Source organism: Enoplosus armatus, chromosome 14, assembly GCF_043641665.1.
Source record: "Enoplosus armatus isolate fEnoArm2 chromosome 14, fEnoArm2.hap1, whole genome shotgun sequence".
Lineage (NCBI taxonomy): Eukaryota > Metazoa > Chordata > Actinopteri > Centrarchiformes > Enoplosidae > Enoplosus > Enoplosus armatus.
In genome coordinates, this window is record NC_092193.1 from 18754429 (window position 1) to 18770091 (window position 15663).

A 15663-nucleotide genomic window follows, 5' to 3' on the forward strand; every position below is an offset into this window, starting at 1 on the left:
CACACACACACACACACACACACACACACATGCTCACACAGTTTGTTCAGGGGCAACACTTGCCTTGCAGTAGAAGCTAATATCAGTTGGCATATTCTATAAAGAACCCATCTGCCACAGAAAGTCAAATAGGAGACACCTGAATGGACAACATCTAGTCAAGCAGCTTGCATAGTTAGACACAGTCAGGCCTGTCCTGAGCGATAAGGCGACCTCATTCTGTGATTCATTAAGGACATCACGGCAGGACTATGAGCCCTTATGGGGCTGTTAGACATATTGGTACCACTTTCCAATCAGGCACATTTATAAAGAGTTTATATGTTGTAGCTGATGGGGTTATTAATGGTTAATAAAACATTTACTCTAGCTTTATAAATCAGTTAAAATCCATAATAAGTTATGGATAATTACTGTTGGGGTTGCATGTTGTGAAATATCCCTTTGATTGATTGGACTGTATGACCATTTTAGGACTGTACAAAAATTATTGGGGGGGTCAGAAAGTGAGTTTTTTTGGACTTTCTTTTCTCTCTCTCTCGTCCTAAATTCACATTTTATTTCAGCCTTCTTTTGCAATATAGTTACATAATAGTTAGGCTATAAAAAGACAACACTCACTTGCGACGTGGTTCATAGAGGTGGCACTTTTCCATATTTAATTTGACTTACAAACAAGTTGTTACTGCAACCCGAAAAAGGCATTACCTTCTAGAACAGGGTTGCTGAACATCTGGACCAAAATGCATTTATCATCAACTTATTAAGCTTTTATTAAAGCATCACCAACATTTATAACTGTGTTATTACCAAATGGAAAGGCTTAACACCAGCCCAATGAGGCATTAGTAAATGACTTCTAAAGGGTGCAAAGGAGCAGCTAAAGATGGCTGATAATGTGAAGATGAATTTGCTGCAGCAGCAACATTAAGTCATTTTACCATTTAAGTCCAAAAGGCTCCTTCTCTCCCTCTGAAGCTCATTCTGTCTCTGTAGAGCCACACTGCGGGGCTGTGAGAGAGTCCTCGTGTTTACTCTCCTTTCTTTCCGTGTTTAGGGTGCACGGGACTCTGACGGCCCCCCAATGCCGCTCAGCATTCTCCCACGCGCACAGAAAGACAGAGCAATCAACAGCAAGTTACACTATGTCGAGTCTCGCCTCGCGGATTAAACTCCCTGCACGTGCGTGTGCGCGTGCATTAGACAGACAGGGAGACTTTCTTACAATGTTTGTCGGGCTTTTGCACCCCCCCCCCTCCCCAAAGCAAAGCTGTCATCTGAAGGACACACACACCTAAAAGAAAAAAAAGAATTCTCTCACGTGATCACCGTGTCAATCTCGCCCGTCTGCACGCGAGTTCAACAATAGCAGAATTAGAGAGAGTCTCCGAAATCCCCTCTACTCTTCACGGGGCATATTAGCATTTTCTTTAACATATATAAATATATCTAGAGCCCCCCCCCCCCCCCCCCCCCCTCTTTTCTTTCTTTTCTTCAGCATTGTGATCCCATTTGCTCTAGTGATCGCCGGGTATTCGGGGTCTGAAGCTGCTCGCCCGATCCCTGCCTCTTGTTGGGGCTTAACTCATTGAGATGGAAATGGACGATTTGGCCTCTTTTGTCCACCAGATAAGCGGTGGAAGGAGAAAGTGGGGAGAGAGAGCAGGAGGGGGAGAAAGGGGAGGTGTGTGTGTGTGTGTGTGTGTGTGTGTTGGGGGGGGGGGGGGGGGTCTAAAATAATCGATCAGCGCGCTGAACCCCCTTTACCCCCCCCCTCTCTCTCAGCTAACCTTTGCTTAACTCGCGTGCCATCACAAGCACAGAGTCCTAATTGGTTCCCAGCACTAATTATCCAATTATCACCGGAGAACCGCACTCCGGGGCTCGTCTGGGTAATGGCCTCATGCTCTACACTATTGATGAAGATGATGAGGAGTGAATGCGCCCATCAGCTCCAGAGTGCAACACTTGAGAAACCAGTGTCACGGCCCCTGTTTAGAGGCCTTAAAGAAAGGATCGCACTTCACTTACAGAGGGGTTGATGCGACCATTCAACCTGTATTATTCCTAAACTCTTCCTAAAATTGAACACATGATGAAGTGGTGTGCAGGTTAATTAGGCCCTTTTGTGTGGCCCTTACGAGGTAAAAAAATAGAGTCTGTAGCCTGAGACTCCCGAGTCTGGCACTCTGTTAAGGTCAGAACATTTCACAGTGAAATATCCAGTATATTCTTTCGAAAATGTTATTTCTCAAAGGCAAGAAGTGCCAACTTCTTTGAAAGTTGTTACTATAAGTTTCTTGAAGGGACTGTATGAAAATGATTTAGGCAGTGAGGAGTGCTGATCGTTTCCGGGTTATTCATATTTTCTAGATTGAAATGATTAATCGATTGGCTGATCCACTATTTTGACAATCAGTTCACATTTTGAGTCATTCTTTAACAAATATTTGCTGGTTCCAGCTTCTCCAGTGTGATCATGTGGTGCTTTTCTTAGTTTTATATGATAGTAAACTACAGTTGGTCAGACAAAACAGGACATTTGAAGACATCGCTTTGCTCTGGGAAGTTGTGATGAGCATTTTTAAGCATTATTTTCTGACATTTTATTCACAGTAAGATTAGTCAACGAATTGAGAAATCAGTGACGTCAAATTGTTAAATGATTATTGCGTCTCAGTTAAAGATTAGATGAAACTGCTCCAAACTACAGTGCAAATATGCTCGTTTTAAGGAAAACAACATCATTGTATATATTATAGGCCTATATATATATATATATATATATATTATTGTTTATATTATGTATGCATAATGCTAGAATAAAAAGACATGTTGGTAGACTGTTTTGCATTCTGATTACGCCATCATGGGACCAATAGTTCACATGTAAATGCTGCAACAGGCAGTGAACTGCAGTGAGCCAGATCTGAATGGAGCAGCAGGCACTGGCTCTGACTGGCACCAGAATGCCACCAGATTGATAACGTCCAGTTACATTAAACATTCATTCTCTTTTCCTCCATCTCGTTTTCTTTTAGTTAACTTCTGCTCCGATCCATCACCTTCCGTCCCATCTGTCGCTGATAGCTGCAACACTTTGAATAAATTCCTCCCGACAAACAAAGCGGTTAACATCTCATGAATGCAGCTTTTTACACCACAAAACACAGATTGTGAGGGGAAACTTTAGGGCCAGTGGAGTAACTAGTGCAAAGAAATCTGTCCGGGGACACTCCCTCTTCGCTTCCACTTCATTACCGGTATTGTGCTCGGGAGCGCGCAATCTGTGCGGCCGTCTCCGCCCGGCCCCGCCAGCTTTCTAATGAGTTTGCAATGAGGATTTAAAGTCTCGCACGCCCCCCTTTCCCCTCCAAACTCCTCCCACCTCCCCTCTCATTCTTTCATTCTTCTTTCACCGCTTTCGGATCTCACCCGCTTTTGTCTGCTTCCATCACCGGCATTCTGGAGCGGGATTCAGGGGAGGTCAGGAGGAGCGCACATAAAGGTCCACACATCAGGCCTGAAGAAAGGAGCGATATATGGGGGAGTTACACGGGGCCAAGTTTGGCCCCTGCCTCGGTCTATTGGGGGGGGGGGGGGGCTAAAGGCTTGTGTCTGAGGATGTTTTGTGAATACAAGTTTCTCTATATGTGCTATTTTCTTATTTTTAAGACAAACAGCAACTAAAAGGTAGTGCGTGAGGTGATGAAAGGCTCGGGGGCGGTGTGTGTGTGTGTGTGTGTGTGTGTGTGTGCGCGCGCACCTGATGGTTGCGGTGCGCCAGATTGTGCGGTGCTTTAGATGAACAGATGGGGGTGGATGAGTTAAGAGAAGCATGGAGGGAGGGGATGGCAGACGTCTGCATATCACTCATGTGAAGTTATGTCTCTTGCATGGTCCATGTGCATCCAAAAAATAGGCACCACGATGCAGATGAGCTGCATTTAATGTGTAGCAGCCAAAAGCAGGTTGGTAGCCACAAGTGCCTGTGATAGTTCATCAATCAGTGGGACATTGTAGGGATCTATAGGGGAGACTTTTACTGGCCAAATGGGTCACTTAATGTCCTCGTGATGAGAAATTAGTATTCAGGTCTTCATCAAGTAAAAGTAACAATACTACAGTGTAAAAAAAATACTCTGTTACAAGTAAAAAGCATTAGCATCAAAATATACTTAAAGTACCACATGTAGATGTACTCATTGTGCAGAATGGCCTATTTAAGAAGCAAATACATTATATTATTGGATTATACTTAATGATCCATTAATGTGTTCATCATGTTAATGTTGCATCTTATTAGTTGATTTATATTTTGTATTAATGATCTAAATCTGCAGAGTATCTACCTAAAGCTGTCAAATAAATGTAGTGGAGTAAAAAGTACAATATTTTCCTCTGAATTGTGGTGGAGTACAAGTATAAAGTAGCATAAACACTCAAGTATAAAGTAAAGTACTTAAGTAAATGTACTTAGTTACATTCCACCACAGTTGTAGACACAGCAGTGACAGAGACACAACACACAGCATCACTGCATAAAAGATGAATATACAGCTACAGTGAGAGCATTAGATTGATGTTTATGTAAGAGTATTAAAGTAACACTTTTTAACAGCTGCCCCAGAGACAGATCAGCTCTATCACACATAGTTATTCAGAGGTGACAAGTGTGAGACAATCACTGGAAAATCAACTCTGAAAAAGTTGTGTTCATACAGTTTTTTTTAGCCCAGCTAACAGCACGGCTCTATGATGGCATGACTGAAGTGTCTCAACAACTGCTGGGTGGACTGTCATGGAGTTTGGTACAGACAGTCATGGTCCCCAAAGGATGAACCCTAATGAATTTGGTCACATCTAGATTTTTCCTCTAGCGCCACCAGCAGGTCAAATTTTTCACAGATTGTTGTATCCAACTTTTGTGATTTCTCCTCTATAGCGCCACCATGAGGTTGATTGAAATGTGTGTTAATTTGTTCAGTACTTGATAATGCTAATGACATTCCCATCAGCCTCAGCTGTACTTTGTGTTTAGAGCAAATGATCATGTTATGTTAGCATGCTAACACGCTGTACTAAGATGGTTCATATAGTAAACATTATAGCGGTGTAACATCATGTTTGCATTGCCATTGTGCACATTTTAGCGTGCTGGTGTTTTTGGCTCAAAGCACCACTGTGACTAAATACAGCTTCACAGAGCTGCTAGTTTGGCTGTAGCCTTTTTGTCTTGTTGGGTGATTACTGACCTCAATACACAGCATGTGTTTGAGCATGGAATTTTTTTAATTATTAATAATCTCACATCAAAGGCCCACTTACTAGCTTTTGGGGCTTTCAACCACTTCTCACGGTCTTCATTGAGTGAATGGAGCTGGCTCAGGTGTCATCACACGAGCGTGGTCTAACTGTGGTTACATGATAACAGCATACGTGTTTTACGTTCACTCCTTACTCAATAGCTTGACTGGTCAGGTTCTCCATTTTAAATGGCTGTGAACTGTTACATTTGTCAACATACAATGCTCTGCTCAACAGTCCTCTTCATACTGATGCTCCTGATGAGATCAAAGATTCTCATCTGCAGTCTAACAAACAAATATGGCCTTTTTTTTTTTGCTGTGTGGGCTTAAAGCATTTTATCTTTAATGATACATTTCATTATCATAGACAAACTTTCTCTGCTGCTGAATGATTCCCATCATGAATAAAAACATTTGGAGGCTTAGTAGCTCTTTAACTTTAAGCAATAACCCACTAACCTACTTTATAGACTCTATGAGTCACACAAGACAATCACTGAGTGCATTAGCAGCCAAGGTGGAAACGCTTCTTAAACTTGCCTATTTGATAGGCAACAGAACTCCCACTCTCACTTACTTTGTAATTCCTCTCTCTTATCTCCTCCCCCACTCCTCTTCCATCTTACCTTTCCCTATTTCTCTCTATGTTTCTCGACTTTTTCTTGCTGTTTCAAGTCCCCGCAGCGCTATTTAGAGCATGGCACAGGGCTATATTAAAGTGACTAAAGAGGATTGTACAGGTAGCACAAGTCCAGCTGGCAGTAAACTCGGCGGTGTGGTTCCTCTCTCACAGAGCATTAAAGCTCCCCTGTTTATGGAGTCGCCCTCCATAAACAATACTATATAATTCTCTTTGAACGTTACAGCACATGCCTCATATAAAACAAAGCAAAATATGAGGGGACACCATACCTCCACACCCACACAGTACATTACCTCCACACACACACAGAAGGAAGGCTGCAGCGCACGAGCACACAACCATGGCATTATGTGATCAGCGTGTCCTCTCTGCATGTGCCAGCAAGACTTTGAAGGGAAGGCATTGTTTTCCCTTGGGAGTAAACAACCGCCAAAGACAAATAACTATATTCAATACATAGTCTATATGCACCGAAACGCCCCACACCAAAAAAACAAAAAAAAACAAATGAAACATCTCTCCGCTCACTATAGAGCTAATCAATATTTCAGCAGCCCAGCCATGATTGTTCATGCAGGCCATGAGAGGGCTAATGAGGCGAAGCTGCAAAGACAATGTGCTCACCAAAGTAGGCTATCTACTAAAGGACAAAATTATCTTTCAGATCTCCCGGATCAGTCGTGCTCGTGCCCCAGGATGAGGTGCCGCTGAAGTGAACCACTCGAGACCTTCCGCTGCCTGACAGCTTATGAGTAGGCATATCTGCCTGAGAGAGCACAGATGTGGTTCCCTCTGATCTGGTGTGTCAAAGTCCTCCCGCCTCATGTGCTGTTTGTTGTCAGTGCACTTTGAATTGCACTTTATGTGGAAACGCGGTGTGCAAATAAATGACACTTGATGGATTGACACCAAATTGAGAGCTTGGAGTTATGAGTTTTTAATGAAAGTTTAGTTGAACACAAATAGATCTTTGAACGGTGCATTTTACTCATATGGTGTTTTTTTAGGAGCCATTTTGAGTTTGAATATTTACAAAAGACAAAATGTTCCTACCAGTCTTGCTAAGGGACTGTGCAAAAATGATGAAATGAATTCATATTTTAGACCGTTGCAGACAGTTCTGTCAGAGATTCACGTGTGTTAGTTAGTAGCGGCTAACTCAAGCTGAGATGAGGAGCAGGCTACAGAGGTCCAGTAAGCGCACGTCTTCTTCTTAACTCCACACCCCCAGATGTTGTCTTCAGCCCCGACCGACGCTGACTCAAGACTACGTTTATTCATCAGATTTTACGCAGCTCCCTCTGGAGCCACAAAAGGCTTTTTACTCATCGTTTTCTCACATATGCCGCAGTATTCCCCAAGACCTGTAAACAGACTTTGATGCGTAAAGTGTGAGTTCCCCTTTAAGATATTAAGCTTTAAATTGGGAGTACAAGATTAAACAAGTTGCACAAATTTAACACTGCTATATTATTTTGACATGTCATGTTGCAGTTCTGAGTCAAGAGGAGGGTTCAAAGAAAACAATATCTCTGGGGAGGCCCTTGTTTTTTTCAGCCGCCTTCACCACCAAAATAATTTTTGTACGGCCCCTAAATGTGATGTTAAATCTTTAATCTCTGATCTTCACTTCACCCAGAAAGAACCTTTTGACTTCAGAGGTGTTGTGAAATGCTGAAATAAAAAGTGTTATGGTTGCAGGACTCGGAGTGATAAAGTTATGAAACACTGTGAGCATGCTTTATTTTTGGTCTCCATTGTCATCAAAGAGAAAAAAAAAACAAGCTATGTAAACACAGACCCTTGCAGGCACACTAACACACACAGCAGGCAACACCCAATTATCTTTGCTCACAATAAATGAGAAATAGTCAAATTAGTGTGTGGGGGTCTAGGAAGTATCTTAGATTAGAATACAAAAAGTGGAGGAAAACATCTGCACTCACAATTCCTCACAGACCCTCGACACAAAGCCAAATGTAGGCTATTTCATAAAACTACAACCCCGTGTCATCAAAGCTCTCCCTGCAGAGGCGTTATTCTTGATCGCTCCTCCCGTCTAAGCGCCCTATTTCTCCACATAGTCATCTTTGTTTGCAACACTTGTCTCGCGTCACCGAGAGGGGGAAAAAAACCCGCGTTCGATTCATCTTAACAGTTTGTGTGTCGCTGGGGAAAAAAAATGGGTGAAACTTTAAAAAATTCAGCCTTTGTTGCCAGAGAACAGAAGGCTGACAAAGTTTTATAGAGGCAGCCATGAAGTTCTGCCTCATTAGATAGAATAGCTGTTCTATATTCAGGGTCTCTGTGGGGCTAACAAACGCAATGAGTGGGCCAAACTCGGTTCGTTCCGCCAGAGCAAGGGCCCTTTTGTTTGTGTTTGGTGGGTGGGGTTGGCTGGGGTACAGGGGCCAGGCGGGCCCTTCAAAACCGGGATTTCACCACAGCTGAGCAAACTATATTAGGAGGAGAGAGTATGAAATGGACTACATAAGAAACCCTGTAGGATTTGAAGTTCCACAGCTTGTCCTTAAATGATTTAATCCAGTTGGTTACATCACTGCGGAGACCCAGATTGATATCCACCATGAAGTGAAAAACACTACAGGTGAATTATCTTCCCACGCTGTAGCACAAAGGAACCGTATTACTTGACTTGAGTGACATCTTTGCCAGGTACTGAGGTCTCAGACAACTCACTGCCAGCCCAGTATTCCTCATGGTGATATGTGACCATGTGTGTGTACAGGAGGATGTTGTAAACAACCCACAGTTTTGCCAGATTAATCTACACCTCATCATTTGGAGGCAAATAACACCCAATATTAAGATAATAATTCCTCACCGCAGAGGATAACTATGTGGGCACACAACTACAGTAATTGCGGTGTGTCAAAGTTGAACCTGACAGCCAGTCTGTGATGATGTTTACAGTGGACACTTTGGGTCATAATTTTACCGTTTAAGTTTGATTGAAACCTGAATGATCGTCTGGCTGTGCGTTTCGTGTCACTTCTTTGTAGCGACGTTGCCGCATTCTCGAATACGAGACACAAATACTTGGACAGCACAGCGTCACCACAACTGATGGCCAAACTTATGAATTGTATTGAACCAGCTGCCATAATCAATGTTTTACATTGACAATGGATCACATGACTAAGTGTTGTGAGAAAGATGACGCTCGTAGTGACGAATTATCTCCTGACTTCTTTGCAGTCTTTTGGCGTCCTTCGGCTCAGCGTCACTCTCACAGCTGCCATCAGGGTCATTTCCAGCAGCAGCAGGCAGCTGTTCCAGACTCCAGTGTCGGTTGCCTTTATTGTGAAGACGTCATAGGAAATACAGTGTTTTTTCTCACCAAGTTAGCGTAGCATCATTAGCAGTGCTTTTCTCCAATAATAACCTAATCTGCCAGATATGGACATATTCTGCACTATTTGAAATATTGCAGGGAGGAATAGAACAAACAGAAACAGTCACAGTGAGCTGAAAAGACAATTTACAGAAACACTTGACTTGTATATACATATTGTATGTAGGTGTTTTTTTATATATAATTATGTATATACCTTTTTTTTCACCTACGTTTATGCACATAATAGTTCTATGTTTTGTTCTTTGCTCAGCTTTGTTGTCCTTGTTTTTAGCTGTATGTCTATTTCTATCTTCCTGTAAACTGTTCTAGGAACTGTGTGTGAGTAACACTGAGAGCAACTTCAAACCGGAGTCAAAGTCCTTGTATGTGTACACATACATGGACGATGAAGCAGATTCTGATTCTGAAAAGGGCTGCAGACAGGCTCTCACTGCGGTTTGTGACTATCACACCTCAAACACGTCATCAAGGTAAACATCTTCACCTTGCTGTGCAGTGCAGTGGGAAAACACCATGGAAAAGCCCTTTTTGGACTCCAACTGACTGCTAACGTTGCTCTATATCACCTTTACTATGTTACACAGCTTGTGTAATGGCCAGCAAATCTGTTAATGCCGGTTTAACCTCTGCTTTGATTGTCTTCTGTTAGATCTCTGCTCTAATTCATTGCAACATTCTCATTTTGATTATGAACATGTGACATATTGCTTTTGTCAAATGCAGGCCACCGTAGGCTGTCATTTCTGCTTTATTGTTCTTTATGTCTAAAGGTCAGTGCCCTTTAACACTGATGCAGCAGGAAAAGCACATCACATGTAGTTGTATTGCGTGTTTGAACAACATTCCAGCCTCATATATATTCTCGTCATGGCATCATCGTCTTATTTAAAAACGTAGAGCCCGCTGTACGATGAGAGGCTCTGTAGAATAAGAGATCTCCTATCATTTGCATGTTCTTCAGACAAAACTGCTTGAATTACTCAATTTGAAATCTTCACCTTCAGCTATATAGGTCACTCGAGCTGTAACAGTGTGCTTTGTTGGATTTAGATAGAGTACATAGAGTGGAGCCAGTGTGTTTACTTTCCACATGCATTTATATTTTTAAGAGCGGCACTAATTCCAGAAGGCAGTGTCCCTGAATATTTTAAAAATCCACTGACTGAGTTTAAGGACACATCTCAGAGTTGTCCTCCTAAAAAAGATTAGAGGATTAGGAAACCATCTCGAAGTTGCTGCTTCATGTCTGTGTCCTAGATTCAGCTTGATATCCTTTGATTGCACAAAGAAAGCCACACAGGCTGCGCAGCTTTGGGCCACGATAATGGAGAGAAATTTGCACTGTGTCATTATTTTCATCTGGCTCTGTAGCAATCATTTATTATAGGCGGTACTCCATTGATAACTTAATAGGCCTGTTCTCTATTCACGTTGGCTCTCATTAGAGGCTAATAATGCAAATGTAATACAGGCCATTATAGGTGTTTAGCAGGCTTGTGTCTGAAGACGTGGGTATTTGCCGGGCAGATGGACGCAGCTCCGGGGCTGCCCTCACCCCTGACCCCCCGCAGATGTCCCTAAAACCGAGGCAGAGCTCCGTCACGAAGCGGTGGAAAATCAGTAACACACCGGAACCGACTTGTCAATAAGCAGGACAATTAGGCGCGACGGAGCGCCGGCTCCGGCTGCGCGGGGCCGCTCGCGATTATAGCGGAGATGAAAGAGGGAAAGAGGCCGTGCGGTGCCTTTCTGTGGAGGCCTGTTTGACCGATGGCTCTCCCCTGAATAGGGCTCTGGTGGTCATACATAAATTAAGAGGTTAAGTGAGCCATCAGGAACAAATGTTTGCATTTATTAACTAAGAACAATAAATCCCAGCAGTGAACCCGCAGCCCGGGTTTTCCCTTCGGGTTGAATTCTTAAACGCAGGCGCATATGAAGTTACCTTCAGCGCGGTAGATCAGGCTGGTTTAAACTATAGGCCAGTCTATAGGCCAGTCTATAGGCTAGATCAATCAAGTCTAATCAACCTCCACAAAGACGCTCTTATCATCTTACATATATAGCCTAATGTGTCACATGTGTATAAGAGGGATGCTGCAGGTCAGCAACAGGGAGACACTAACCCTGACGTCAGAAGCCACCTCTGGAGTATGATTGGCATTATTAAGGCACACAGAGTAGCTAATGGACAACCAGGAATCACATATAAGAAAAGTTCAAAACCAATAAACTGCGACTTCAATAAGACATCAGAGACTGAGACGTCCGCGAGGCTCGTTACACAGAACAAACATTCCCATTCACATGCGGGGAGGGATCCCGCAGGAATGCACGAGGCAGGTGTAGATTTAAACTGTTAATGAGGCGCGTCAAAAGCATGAAAGGCGCGTCGTGCTGAGCCATTCTGCCATTAGTCCAAAGCAGACAAAAGCCATCAGAGAGTTTTCCTCGCTAAACGGTGCGGAATGGGTCCGAGCTGCGGGAGTTATATTGTGAGCCGCAAACCCCCGCGGACTGCGCGGGGGGCTAACCAAGCCAAGGAGTTTTAGAGTCTATAACGAGACAGATGAAACGTCTGCTATCGGCCGGAGTGCGATACGTGGTCTGCATCCTCTGGAGAGTCAGGCCTGCCAGCATGGAGATCAGTCAGGGGAATAAACATCTCGTCAGTTTCTTGTGACATATGATTTCACAAAGTAAGGCTGTGCAGGGTGGATGAAGCGCCTCTCAATCCCATGTTTTGTCACAGTCAGTGGTGAAGGAAGTATTCAGATATGGCTCGGTCCAAAGGTAACAAACTCTAGCCGCACCTCTGAAACTACTTCACACCTTATACTTGTATTTCATTCATTGAATCTATTATATCTTCTCATCTAAATCTCAGCAAGAAAGCAAATAAGCACATTTCCCAAAATGCCATGTTAAAAGTATAATGTTTCCCTCTGAATGTGGAAAAAAAAAGTGTCAGGACGTGAAAATAAAGTACCTCAAATCTGTACTGAGTTACTTTCCGCCACTGGTTCCAGCTATGAAATCCCTCTAAAAGAGGAACACTGGCCCTCCGGCCCAATCAATATTGTGTAAATATGAGAAGCTCTCTGCCAAATCCAGAAACTAAAGAAAGGTAAAGTGCTTCTTGTACAGAAGAACAGACTCGTACGCCTCCTGAAGCCACTTCCTTGATAAAGCACAGGGGATGCTAACTTGGCGGGAATAATGGAGTATCTTTTCATCTGAGCGAAATTTACATCATCTATCACTACTGAACCAGAAAACACACAGTTATCTGCAGGAAAATCCTCTTTCATATTGCCAGAGTGACCTTTTCCTCTTTATTTTCCTACATCAGTGTGAATTTGCAGATGTGTGGGAGCGGGAAAAAAACTTTTCTATCTTGTTCCTGGCAACGGAAACGAGTAGTGAATTCTCACTAATACATGGCAAATCGTCCTGAGGCGTAGGAATAACATATTTGAATGATGAAATCCAGCACGATTCCCTTTGGCAGGCAAATTCCCTTAAATTCTTGCATCTCAGCAGGCACGTAGGGGTGGGTTTTTGGGAAATTAGGTGTATGTGTGTGTGTGTGTGTATGTATATCTCCCTGAGGGCTGATGGGAGGGCTTGCGTGTGCATTGGTGCGCTTGCTGTAGGTGGTTACATGTGTGCGTGTCGTTTAAATAAAAGGCAGCTTATGTAAATGAGCTCGTGTGACCAACTCGAGGGACGACAGCGACTGTGCCTCACGCAGAGTTTTAGTGTGCAGCTCTATCGGTGCTTTACCCAAGACTAACAAGGCACAGTGCGCCATCAGGGCTGAGCAGCCATTAGACAAGTCCGGGGGCCTCGTGAGGCCACACAGAGGGCCCTGCTGAGCCTGCGGATGATGTGAAATGGGAAGTATTAGCAGCATCCAGGTCTGTGGCCCACTTCTGGCCTTTGGAGGCTTGATAGGTGACAACCAGAGTGTGTGACACCTTGGCACGGCAGTCTGCTGTTTGTGTGGATTGTCAGGGGGATAACAAACAAGGGGGCCGTCTCCTTCTCCTTCTCCTCTCCTGTCCTCTCCTCTCCTGGCTTGTCAGTCATTTCTCATCCGCAGGACAGCGAGGTGGCGCGCCTCCAAAGCGTGGCCTACTTTCCCCGCTCTCGAGCAGAATGGAAATGAGCTCAACTTATTTCCCTGCGAAACGTCTGTCTGATTTTAATTAACATCACAGTCGTTGTGATAAAACAGCGCTCTGTCTATATCTCACAGCAACGAGATCCCACATCCGCCTTCTGCCTGCCTGTGTGTGTGTGTGTGTGTGTGTGTGTGTGTGTGTGTGTGTGTGAGGGAGTGACAGAGACAGTGAGCTCAAATCCATAATTTAACCTAAAGCCCACAAGCTGCACACAGCAACACTGATTTCAACACGCTTCTCTCAGGTCTCACTTGAACACACACACACACACACACACTCAACCCACTACTGTATTTTTAATTGTTGTTCATGTTCTCCCTCCCCCAAACATATAGCATCAGTTCAGTGTTTTGCAGAGTGGCTCTCTCTCTCTCTCTGTGTGTGTTTGTCATATGGCACACACACACACAGGGTATTTATAGCATATTCTGTCAGACAATGGAGTGCATTTGTGTGTGTTCATTTGGAAATAATAACATTGACAACTGCTTGAGAGATGGAGGGGTTGAGAGAGGGAGAGGGACTCATTTTGAACATGTACCCACTAACGAGCTGTATTGTGCTCCAGGCGATGTGTATGATAGCTTGAAGCCGCTGTGTGTGTGTGTGTGTGTGTGTGTGTGTGTGTGTGCCTACGTATTGGCAGCTGAGGGATCTTAACATTTTTTTTTCTAATTTCTATGTGCTACTCTCCTCTCTTCCTATCTGCTCTCCTCTCCTCCACCATTTTTCACACTCAGAAGTAGGTTTTGTTCTATTACAGCCCAAACTCTCTCTTCCGTGCCATTGTTTAGAGTGTAATGCATTATCCATCTCAATTCCACTTTGTTCACTCCACTTCACCTCAAGTAGCTGCAACTTATGAGCAACACACGCTCACGCTGACACACACACAAACACACACTCATATGCGGGCACGCAGCGCCACGATCCCATTAGCTTTAATATTTCAGCAGCGTCATAGAATTCGCCAACGGCCTTGTCACCGCCTGCTCCCCAGGGACACAGATCCTAGATCAGCCCGGGCTTGTCCTCACCCTCCAACATCACCACCAGGACGGGGGAAAGCACTCAGCTGACCTCGAAGCTGAGCTTGCGCTGCGCCCAGCATTCCCAGGAGCCCCTCCTCTGCTCCCCCTCCCTCCCGTCACCATCACCACCACTGCCGCTGCCATCTCGAGGGAGGAGCAGGAAGAGGGGAAGGGGAGAGAGAGCGAGGGCTGGAAGGAGGGGAGAGCGGAAGAATGCAGAGGCGAGTCCGTGAAAGGGGGGGAGAGGGAATGGAAATAAGATGAGCAGAAGAGAGAGAGGTTGTGTGGGTGGGCTATGGGGTGCTGATTAGGCCCTTGGTTTGAAGTGCTCAGCGGCTTACCCTTGTGGATGTGCACACATGCACTCACACATACACACACACGCATGCACACACATTGTTTCACACTGTCTTTATAACTCATTCAGTGTTACAAAGGCTTTAGAAGTATACGGTGAGGACAGTGCGCCGCGTTTAGGCATTCTGTTAGAAATTCTCTGCTCTTTGAGGTGGAATATTTCCCTTTTGTTCTGAAATTCATGCCTGTGATCAATTGGATGGAGAGGTCTACTGCATAATAGAGCTCGGTGTGTGTCTGTGTGTGTCTGTGTGTGTGTGTGTATCTGTGTTTTATCTACCTGCCCGTGTCTGTCCATCTGTGTGTGAAGAATAGAGCTGAGTGTGAAGAATTGGACGGGATTCTCTGATACGCCTGGCAGAAATTTGTCTTTGTGCTCACCTGAGGCATAAAAAATACCTCATCACAGCACGCCAGGCTCTTTTGTACTCCGACTACACAATGCTCCAACTCACCTCCAGTCATTTCGCCCGGGTCTGACCACTCGTTAGGTATACAGAGGCTGGGAAAGCACAAGGACACACATAGATCCAGACATACACACACCCAAACAGCATAAGCTATGTTCTGTGAGTTATAACTCATGCATGATCACTAAATGGAAACATTTGTTATCTCCACAACAATACAGCCCGAGGAGCTGAGTTTTTTATGGCCCCCCCCCCGGCCAAACACCCCCTCCACACACACACACAGATGCCTGCCACACGTTGGAGCTCACAGGTCATCCTCCTGTGAATAAACCCAAAGAGGACGC